The sequence below is a fragment of the Petaurus breviceps genome, unplaced genomic scaffold, assembly GCF_028583685.1.
Source record: "Petaurus breviceps papuanus isolate PSGF00001 unplaced genomic scaffold, PetGlider_PUasm1.0 470, whole genome shotgun sequence".
Classification (NCBI taxonomy): Eukaryota; Metazoa; Chordata; class Mammalia; order Diprotodontia; family Petauridae; genus Petaurus; species Petaurus breviceps.
The window spans coordinates 7898355-7908696 of record NW_027186350.1 but is presented as its reverse complement, the minus strand read 5'-3'; positions in this window follow the sequence as shown (position 1 = coordinate 7908696).

Sequence of the window (10342 nt, the reverse complement as noted above, 5' to 3'; positions counted from 1 at the left end):
ACTTAACCCCAATTACCCTCCAAAAAGCAAAAAACTAAAATAAAAAGAACAAGCCAACATATTAACCACCTGACAGTATATGCAATAATCCACACCCATAGTCACCTACTTCTGCAGAGAAACGAGGGTGATACATTTTCTTGTCTCTTCTCCCAGGTCAAGTTTGTAATGACTTCTAGTGGTCTCCTAATTTCCTAATGTCAAATGTCTATAGTGTATAACCCTATTGGAGATGACACTTTGGGAGCTGGATTTGGGTCTTCTACCTTTTCTGGGGGTAATCTTTACATTACAGGGAAGTTGAGACTGATTTACTTTTGAGGAGCTTGGGATACACGATTTGGGATTGGTTTGCAAAGTATTTGGAGGTCCTAAGGGAAAGGACATGATTTCTCTGGAAAGTGACTGTGGTCCTGGTGTTTCTGGATTGTGAACTCTAAAAAATATATCAATACAGTTATATCTGAGTACTTCTGGGTTCTCTATGTTAGAAACCCACAACTTGAAGTATATTATCTTCACCTCCTAAATAGCTGGGGAAGATGTGGAGAAAGGGGGAAAAAATAATAATGAATACTTTGGTCATGCATCAATAAAACAAAGGAAAATTTAAAATGGTCCTTAGTCTTAGTCAAACCCCTTCTACTGACGAGGAGCATACATGTGTTTCAGGAACCCCAATAACCAGAGTCCCTTGGTAGGCAGTCTGGAATGAATTCACAGGCTCAAGCATTCTCTGAGTCATGTTGGTAAAAGTTTATTTTTTTACAGTGGGCAGGAGGTCTTAGGGAACCTGCAACCTTAAAGGGGTAGAGTTAAAGTTTTTATAGGATAATTTTTAGTAAAACCTGTGCCAATTATGCTAACTACGTGAGTAAGGGTGGGATTAGGGAGGAGTTAAGGAGTGGTCAGTGCTTAAAAGAACATGTACTTTTAAAATCTACTTCGAAGAAGTATTGCCCATAATTCATTGGTAAATAGCCCAAGGTGGGGCTTTGTGGAGGTGTGATTTTAGGCTTGAAACATCACTAAGTCAGCTAGCAGTCAGGGCTGACCAAGCTGCCACCCATCAATGTCATATTTGACAAGATGGATGTTGGGAGTATACATATGTCCCAAGCTAAGAGGGATCTGGGGTGTGTATAATGGGCTAGGGAATGACTTATTGATAGTTCTAGTGAAGGATTCATAGGTACAGGTGGTTCTTATACTAAGGGGAGATAAACAGTTCATGGATGGTTGCTAGGCAGAGTACTGGCAGGGGGAAGGTGAAGAGATAATGCTCTGAGGTTGGGGAGATTAGAGGCTAGGGAGAAATGTGATTTTGCAAACTGATTTTACAAACTGATGTTCAAGCACAGGCACCCAAGTACCCCATCACTACTACCAAAGTGATAGAAAAAGGGCCAGAGGTCACTAAGAATGACAGTTGTAGACTATATGCATGATTAGTAAATCAGTATACGGCATTAATATTCATATTCTCATAATAAAATGAAACCAAGACACAAAAGGAAGTTTCTGCTAAATGGAAGAATGCCTCACAAGTTTTTCATGGAGAGGCAAAGGAGTTGGCAGAATCAATTTCAAACCCAGCCTCCCCCTTTCTTCTGAGGGCATAAACCACCCTTCCAGTCATCATCCTTGACTCTTATCTCTAATTCACCTCCATATTTATCAACAAGCATTTATTTTGTATCTATTGGACGAGGTGCTAGGGATGTGAAGATAGAAATGAAACAGTCTGTGCCTCTAAGAAGTTTAAATTCTTTTCAGTGGAGATAAAATGTATTTGAGTACACAGAAAATATGCAATAAGTATATACAAAAGAGACACAAGGTAGTTTATTTTTGTTGGTGTGGTAGCCCTAGCAAGGCTGAGATTTCCCATAGAGCCTGGGGGCACTTGAATGGACCCTTAAGGGGATTCTTCAGGGGTGGAAAAGAGGGCTTGGGGAGGAGTCCAGGCAGGGGACATCACTTGGGCAGAGGCATGGGGATGAAGCAAGGTCAGGAGCACTGTATTAGGTGGATTGTAGAGTTCAGAGACAGGCTAATGCAGCTTGGTTGTGAAGGCTTTAAATGACAACCAACATCCAGTCAGCTGTAAGTCTTGTTGGTTCTTCCTCTCCCTTCACTTGCCATCTTCAGTCACTTTTTTAGCCTTGTTACTTTTACTTTCATAACCTCTTTCATATCTCTCTACCCACCCAGACACCATCTTAGGTCAGTCTCTTTTCATCTTTCTGCTAGACCATTACAACAGCCTCTTACCTGGGTTCCTGGCTTCTCTTCTCTCTTTTCAATTCATCCCCGAAACAGTTGCAAAAATAATCTTCCTAAAGCCCAGGTCCAACTGCTTTACTCTCTTGTTTAAGAAACTTCAGTGGCTCCCGGTTGCCTAAACACCTCACCTCGATCATAATCTTAACACTGGCCCTGTTTTCCATGTTCGTTGAACATTACTCCCTTTCGTGAGTATTATGTTCTAACCAAACACCCAACTTGCTGTTCCCTGAACTCATTATTGCCTCTTGATTCCATGCCTTTACATGGATTATCCCCTCAAAAGGTTCCCAAACTTATTTGGTCTACTACCTCTAACACTCAGTGCCCCCCTGGAAATCTACTTTCTTTAGCCCTTTAACAGGTTTTTGTTTTTTTTTTAAATCTGTGTCATTTAAAAAAAAAAAAAATATATATATATATATTTTTTAAATGATGCATCTTCACCCTTACTAGCCATGTGACTTTGGGCAAGTCACTTAACCCCAGTTGCCCTCCAAAAAGCAAAAAATGAAAAATTTTTTTTAAATGACACATCTTAAATTTGTTGTAAATTTGTAGTTTTTTTCCTGCATTGAAATTTTAATGATGTAATATTGTGTCATGTCACCATACATTATCATATTGTAAACAAGTCATTACACTGGACTTCTGACGATGTGCCACACGCTTGCCTGCCAACACTTGCTTATTAAGCTGTCAGCTGACTTGACCACTCATTGGTTATAACTTGCATTTTGTGTGTTTATTTGGAAAATAATGTAATCTCTATGACTTTAACTCTATTACACAACAGATGAAATAAGAACAAACGGTTTTTTCAAATTTTTCTTTTCTTCTTTCCTTATGCTTTCACTGCCTCCTTATTTTTATTTGATGCCCCTCATTGCACCCAAGGCTACTAACACCTCTCCTTGGATCATTCCAGTATCCCCTAGGGGGCAGTCACCCACTTTAGGAACCTCTGGTTCCCCCTCACACACTCACAACCTGGAATGCTCTCCACCTTTTAAGAGTCCCTAGCTTCCTTCAAAGTTCATCTTGTGTACCATCTCCTAGGGCTATCTCTCCTAATCATCCTTCATCCTCAATTATTCTGGCCATATTAGTTTACATGGAATGCTTCATTTCACAGATTATCCCCATCAGTTAGCATGAAGGAGGCTCTCAGTAAATGCTTTTGGATTGTATTGGATGGTATTGCCCAGAGACAAAGAAACATTTCATGGGACACTTGGTAACTAATATAGTACTCACAATGAAATGATCAAAATGACCACCCAAATGATAACCAGCTTGTGCACCAACATCTGTTGTACATGTTAAAGAGAAATGATAGGAAGAACTTTAAAAGATCCTCCACAGCAAATATGTTGGAAAATATGGTTTGGGTCTGAGAAGAGAGGCCAAGGTTGAGATCACATCAACTAGAGAAAAGGCAAAAAATGTAAGAAGACACCATATATGACTACAACAGCTTAAACCTCACCTGTTTAAACAAACTGCTTGCCAAAAAATGGGAAATGGGGAAAAAGCAAATCTATTGACCTTCATTTCTTTTAGAAGTTTAGCCAACATAAAGTAGTCGCCACACTGAGGTCAAAGAATCTAGAAATTGCCTCAATGATAAATTCTTAATCTTTTTGCCAAGAGAACCAAAAGAAACACCAGTTTATTTTTTTCCACTTTTTTTTCAATGATCAAGCATTCATTTTCTCCTATCTTCCTCCACTAACTGAAAAGAACTGTAGAAACCTCTGCAGCATATAAGCACAATCAGGCACAGCATATTCCCACAATGATCAAGTCTAAAAATAACATTTCTCATTCTCCATATTAGTCCGTCATCTGTCATGGGGTGAGTAGTGTTCTTGTTCAGTCCTCTGGAATCATGATTGATTTTTTTAGTTGATTTTAGTTGATCAGAGTACATTCTTATAATATTGATGTTACAAATTGTTCTGGTTCTGCTTCAGTGTCCATCAGTTCATACATATCTTCAAACATGTCTTTGAAATTAGCTCTTTCCTAATATCTTACAGAACTGTAGTATTCCATTACATTTGTAAAGTACAATTTGTTAGCCAATTCTCCAGGTGATAGGTTTCCTCTTAGTTTTCTTTTGCTACAAAAAGCTGCTCTATTTTTTCACATATTGGTCCTTTTCCTCTTAAAAAATTTTTTTGGCAACTCACAAGCAGTGGTATAGCAAAGGTAAAAGATGTACACTAGGAACTTTTTGTGCATAATTTCAAATGGCTTTCCAGAATGACTGAACCCATTTACAGTTCCACCAACAGTGCATCAATGTACCAGTTTTCCCACAGCCCCTCCAGCATTTGTAATTTTGTGTCAGTTTTGCTAATCTGATGACTGTGAGGCAGAACCTCAGAATTATTTAATTTGCCTTTCTCTATTAGTGATTTGCAACTTTTTTTTAAAATACTTATAGAGATAGCCTGACTTCTTTCCCTTGAGAACTACCTGTGCATATCCTTAGATTGTTTACTAATTGAGAAATGATTCTTATTCATATAAATTTGAATTAGTTCCTTATGTATCTTGGAAATTAGACCATTATCAAACTTTCTGTAAAGATTTTTTCTTTATTATTTCCCTTCTAATCTAGCTGTCTTGTATTTGTTTGGCCAATAATTTTAATTTTATGTAAACAAAATTATCCATTTTATTCTCTGTTCTTTGTTTGGTCATGAACTCTTCCCCCCATCCATAGATCAGATAAGTAATCTTGTTCCTCTAATTTATTTGTACTGTGACCTTTTATATCTAGGTCATGTGTCCATTTGGAGATTATTTTGGTATAAGGTGAGGTATTGGTTTAAACAGTTTCTTCCATACAACTATCCAATTCTTCCAGCAGTTTTTTTTTTTTAGCAAATGTTGAGTCCTTAATGCCATAGCTAAGGTCTTTGTGTTTATTGAATACCAGTTTAGAATATAAACTAATTTGTAAAACATTCTTGGAGGAGCACAGCTAAAGATTAAGAGCAGCTTCACCTCATAAAACAGGCAAATGAAGTGAATGTGACAGGCCGCCTGAAAAAATAAGCTTGACATGAGACCCAACTGAGACCCATCATCCCCAAATCATTCATAAGTGAAATTGGCAGGACTTTTTAAAATGACCAGAAATAAAATAGATCTATTAGTATTTCTATAATGATCTGTTTGTATGTTTAATGACAGTGGAGCCATTATATTTGAACCCCAACTCCTCAGTCTCTAGGGTACTATATGAACAAGTGGAAATGGCATTAAGAAAGAGCAGGTGGACCCAGACCAAGTAAACACTGAGTAAATCCATGCTGAAGGTGAAACAATCTTGAAAACACTGAGGGGTTGTTTTATAAGATATCTAAAGACAGCGAAAGAACGAGAAAAAAATCCCCACACAGTACTCACCTAAAAAAGCAATCAATGGGACATCAATAACTATGGATCCAAATACCTATTTTCTCAATTTTATGTGCAATTTATTTTGAAAAATGAGCTATATACAAGAAATGAGAAATATTGTTGAGAAAGTAGAGGTGAGTTAGTCATGGAGTTAAGAATGAGGGAGGACAGACGAAGAGCAAGAGTGCAGCGATGGTATCCAAAAAAGGTTTGAGACTCGGAGGAAGGCCTCCAGCACACCTGATGGATACTCAGTGAGTGATCTGCAAGAAAACATGGACCAGAATTGCACAGAATGAGATAGCAGAGATCAGTTGCAATCTGTACTGCTGGAGAACCACATCTATGAGAACAATGGTTCATTGAAGAATTTCTTTGTAAACATAAGGGGTTATGTATGGGTATTTACTGTCATACAACAAGCACTTACTGGGCACTGACATGTATTTATTACAACCATAGTTTAGGAGGAACTCCATTACTGAGTATCCCTCATGTGAACAGGAGAAAATGGAGAAACCACCTGAAGCTATTGTAGGGTATGTATGACAGGCTGCTGAGGGAAAGAGGTTGGCATCATAAGCAAAGGGGAGAAGGAAGAAATGGTAGACTGCAAAGAACAATTACTTTATTCCTCATTTTCTCACTGCCTTTCCTTTCTGTGCATGTGTGAAGTCATACATTCCTATGGGAAGGGGGAGTGGAGTGGGAGTGAATGTCTGGGAAAAGCGTGAAAGAAAAGTGAATTGGGCTAAAGATTAGCCCAGAGACAAAAGAAAGAGAGGCCCTACTAGTGATGGAGTGAAAGAAAGGAGGGTTGAGATAGAAAAAAATAGGTTAGAGAGGGGAAAAAGGAGGAAGGAGAGCATAGGGTAGGACTTCAGGAGTTGATGAGGTCCCAGGGCTTCTGCTGCTTTTGAGTTTTGCTATAATTCCTCTACCCTGTGTTCTTGAACCCTACAACATGGGAAAAGAAACTATGAGAAGTTGGTGTTTTTTGTTTTGTTTTGTTTTACAGAGGGAGCAATCCCCAACCTTCATTTATAAGAAGGTGAGGTCTGAACACACAGATATTGTGTTCTGAGAAATGGGGTAAAGTCAAGGATTAAAGCTAGAAATCAGAGGAATTTCTTCCTAGAGACCAGTGAGAACTAAAAGAATTGAACAGAATCTCCTCCTTTCCTGCCCTTCCAGTACTGCCACTAGAAAATTAAACTGTGAGCTGGAGTCAGATAGCTGAGGAGAAAGGAACTTATTTTGGTGTTGCCTCTGTCCACCCTCTTCCAAGACTGTGAAAACTCTTATTGAGAACCAGCTGAGATCAAAGGTATCCCAGACCAGCTGAAGTTCCTGCTGCTGATGCAGGGTCCAGCAGAATGTCTCATGCTTCCCTCCCTCTCATGTTCCATAGGGGTACAAGTAACTCTTTGAAGAGAGGAGATTGACAAGTACTATAGAGCCCAGCAAGCGTAGGAAGGGAAGTGGGAAGGAGAAAGGTGTTTTTTGACTGGTTCAAATTAATAATCTGGAAATGTAATTTTTTAGGCTTGTATAACAGATGTCATATAGTATGAAAAACATACTATCTTTGGGGTTGAGATGGGAGCATATTCTCTAGTTCATTCACATCTAATAAATCTGATAGTTGTGAAGGGATGAGGGCATTAGGCATCCTTTTCTAGGGTTGGGGTGGTTAAGAGATGCTCTTATCTGTACTTGGAAAGCTGGGACCCCCCAGGACAGAAGAGTAGCTTTGCAGGGATCATCTTACACGGTATATGTACCTGCATACTGCATATAAGCTTACTTTTGGCACTTATTGAATGTAATGGAGGACTTCTGGCTTTGTCTTTTACTACCTGTATTACATTGTGCAAATTACTTAATTTTTCAATATGGCCTTAAATTGGGGGGGATTCAGGTTAGAATCTAGGATTTCCTCATTTAGAAGGTGATTAGCTGCATGACTTTAGCCAAAGCACCTTACCTCTCTGGGACTGTTTTTCTAAATGGAAAAATGAGGTTGGACTCTCTAAAGGTCTTTTTTTACTTGAAATATATTACGATCCTATTCACTCATTATTCATTTAAAGGGACTCGCCTGGTTAACATTTTGTAAAAGAACATTCCAAAGCATTTTTTGTATAAATCTGGACTTGAATCCTAAATCCTAGTCCCAGTTTGACCATTAACTAATTAACATCTTTCTAGGCCCATTTTATCAAATGTAAAATGAGCTAAGTTCCTGCTTAAATCACTCACACACCATTGCTGTTTACTGCCCTTCCCCCCATTTCTTCATCTATTCTGGAATCTCCCCTGACTGTCCCCAAACCCATCCTCATAGGACCTCTTGTCCCTTCCCCACAGATGAACAGGGTAGCCTTCTGGATGGGAAAAGTTGACATTCTGCACATTCCTCTCCAGAATCTATAGATATTCCAGGAAGTAGGTACCAGAGGGAAGAAGTAGGAAACATCTCAATTCTAACGATGGATAGGGCTGAACAGAGAAAGTTAAAGAAGCCAAAAGGACCAACTCGAGGGAATTTTGTGCATCAGTGGATGTGGCTGTTTGGATAACATTTTGCTGGAGCTCCTGGAAGGAAAAGAGAGTAACTTCTTATCTTCCTCACATACTGGCTTACTATTTATCCTCTTCCCTTCAGAGCCAAGGAGAAAAGGCACACACTTTGAAGCTGTAATTTTACCTTGGAACCTCTAGGCCCTTAATTGTATGAAGGGCCCTGGGCCTGTCTCTCACATGCTTTCTATTAGCTTCCTTCCACTCCTCTAGCCAGCTCACAAACTGTGACAACTTGAGACCTGTGAAAGAGCCCTGCTCCTAGGAGACACCTCAGGGGGATCCTTAATTCCTGTCCTCCTTATTTTCCTATCCTATTCATTAATCCCCTTTGCCCTCCAGCTGCCCATTGACTACATCCTCTAGTTGCTGTTTTGGGAGTCCAGCATGCCCCTAAATTTTTATCGTGCAACTATGAAGATCTTGGGGTTATTTCCTCTCATTCCTTCTGGTATAGGCCATGAGGCAGTTGTCATAAATTTATGCTCCAGGTAGCCCTCAGAAACTACAATTCAGTCAATTTAGCCTTACAATTATGCAGGTGTTAAGGGGCAGGAGTGTGGAGATAGAGGGGTAAACATGAAAATTTGGGGTGGGCCCCTGAACTCCTGGTATAATAAAAACAGCTGACATACTTTAAGGTTTGAAAAATGTTTTACATACAGCTTGCTTTATTCTCACAACCCTGTACAGTAGGTGCTAATAGTCTGATTTTTTTTTTTGAAGTATGGAAACTGAGTCCAGATAGAATTAAACTCATGCCTTCCTCTCAATCTGAAACTACTGCCAGGCTAAATGTAGTTTGTATAATTAGTGTTTTAAGGGAATGAGGGAACAACAAAGGTTAGCACTACTCCCAGGGTGATATATGCTAAGGAATCTCACCAAACTCTGGTGTCAACAAAACTTTACCAAGGGTACTGCTGTTTTTCTGTGGGCCTAAGGTCCTAGGGAGAGCAGGAAAATAAATTAAAAATCTTAGTAGATGGAAGATAGAAAGCATAAAAAGCCTAGAAGCGGTTTATTAGATCAAAAGACTATCCAGAGGGGTTTTTGAATAAGGGGTGCCAAAATAGAAAGGATAAAAATGTCTGGGCAATCTGCCCTGATTTAGCACTGATTCCTGCCAGAAGACTGACAATAGTGGTGTGGTAGCACCTAGGAATTTAGACGATAGAGAAATGATCCTAACTGACCCTGGGATCCAGAGTGGAAAGCTGTTAACATTTATCCTACATTAAGTCTAAAGTGTCAAGAATGAGAGCTTAGAAAATACAAGGTCTTATAATTTTTAAGGTGAAGTTTCACCTTAAAGTGAGTACCCTCAAATTTTAACACCACACAGGCCTGGGGCCCAATGAGAGAAATTATATATAGTAAGGTGGCTGTTAGGGTTGTAACTGGGCATACAAAACCACTTTTCGCAATGGCCTCCTGGGACACTTATATGTACATAAGATCAGATTGGATCAGATGAGTTACATTTGGATCATACAATATTAAAGAGCTGCAAGATTCCTTAAGAGATCATTCAGTCCAAAGCCCTCATCTTATAGATAAGGAGTCAGCCTGTGGGTTTCCTTTGCCCGAGGCCATACAGGTAGTTAGCAAGCCAGTCCTGTAACTTGTTGGCCATTACTCTTTCCAGCACACCATGCTCCCTTTAGGGAAGTCTGAAATGAAAGCTTCTCCACAGGTCCACCTATCTGAAGGTGTTTAAGTGCTATACCAAAAAGTGTAGTCTTGACACTGCTATTTACTGGTAACCCTACTGATGAGTATTTTTCATATATTCTGATAAATTGTGATAGATAATAATACTCAAAGCCTCTTCTGAGTCTGACATTATGATCCTAAGTTCCTTTTAGCAACACAAAATATCTGAAGTGAGTTCACTTTGGGAGGAAGGGGACTCAAGGACCTCACCCTTGGTGAGGTCCTCACCCTTGTCTAAAAATCCCACCCAAGCTAGATGCTCATCTCTATTTCATATCCTTAATTGAGAGGCAGGGCATCTTTTTTTTTTTCACCACTGTATAATTTTAATTCTCCCACC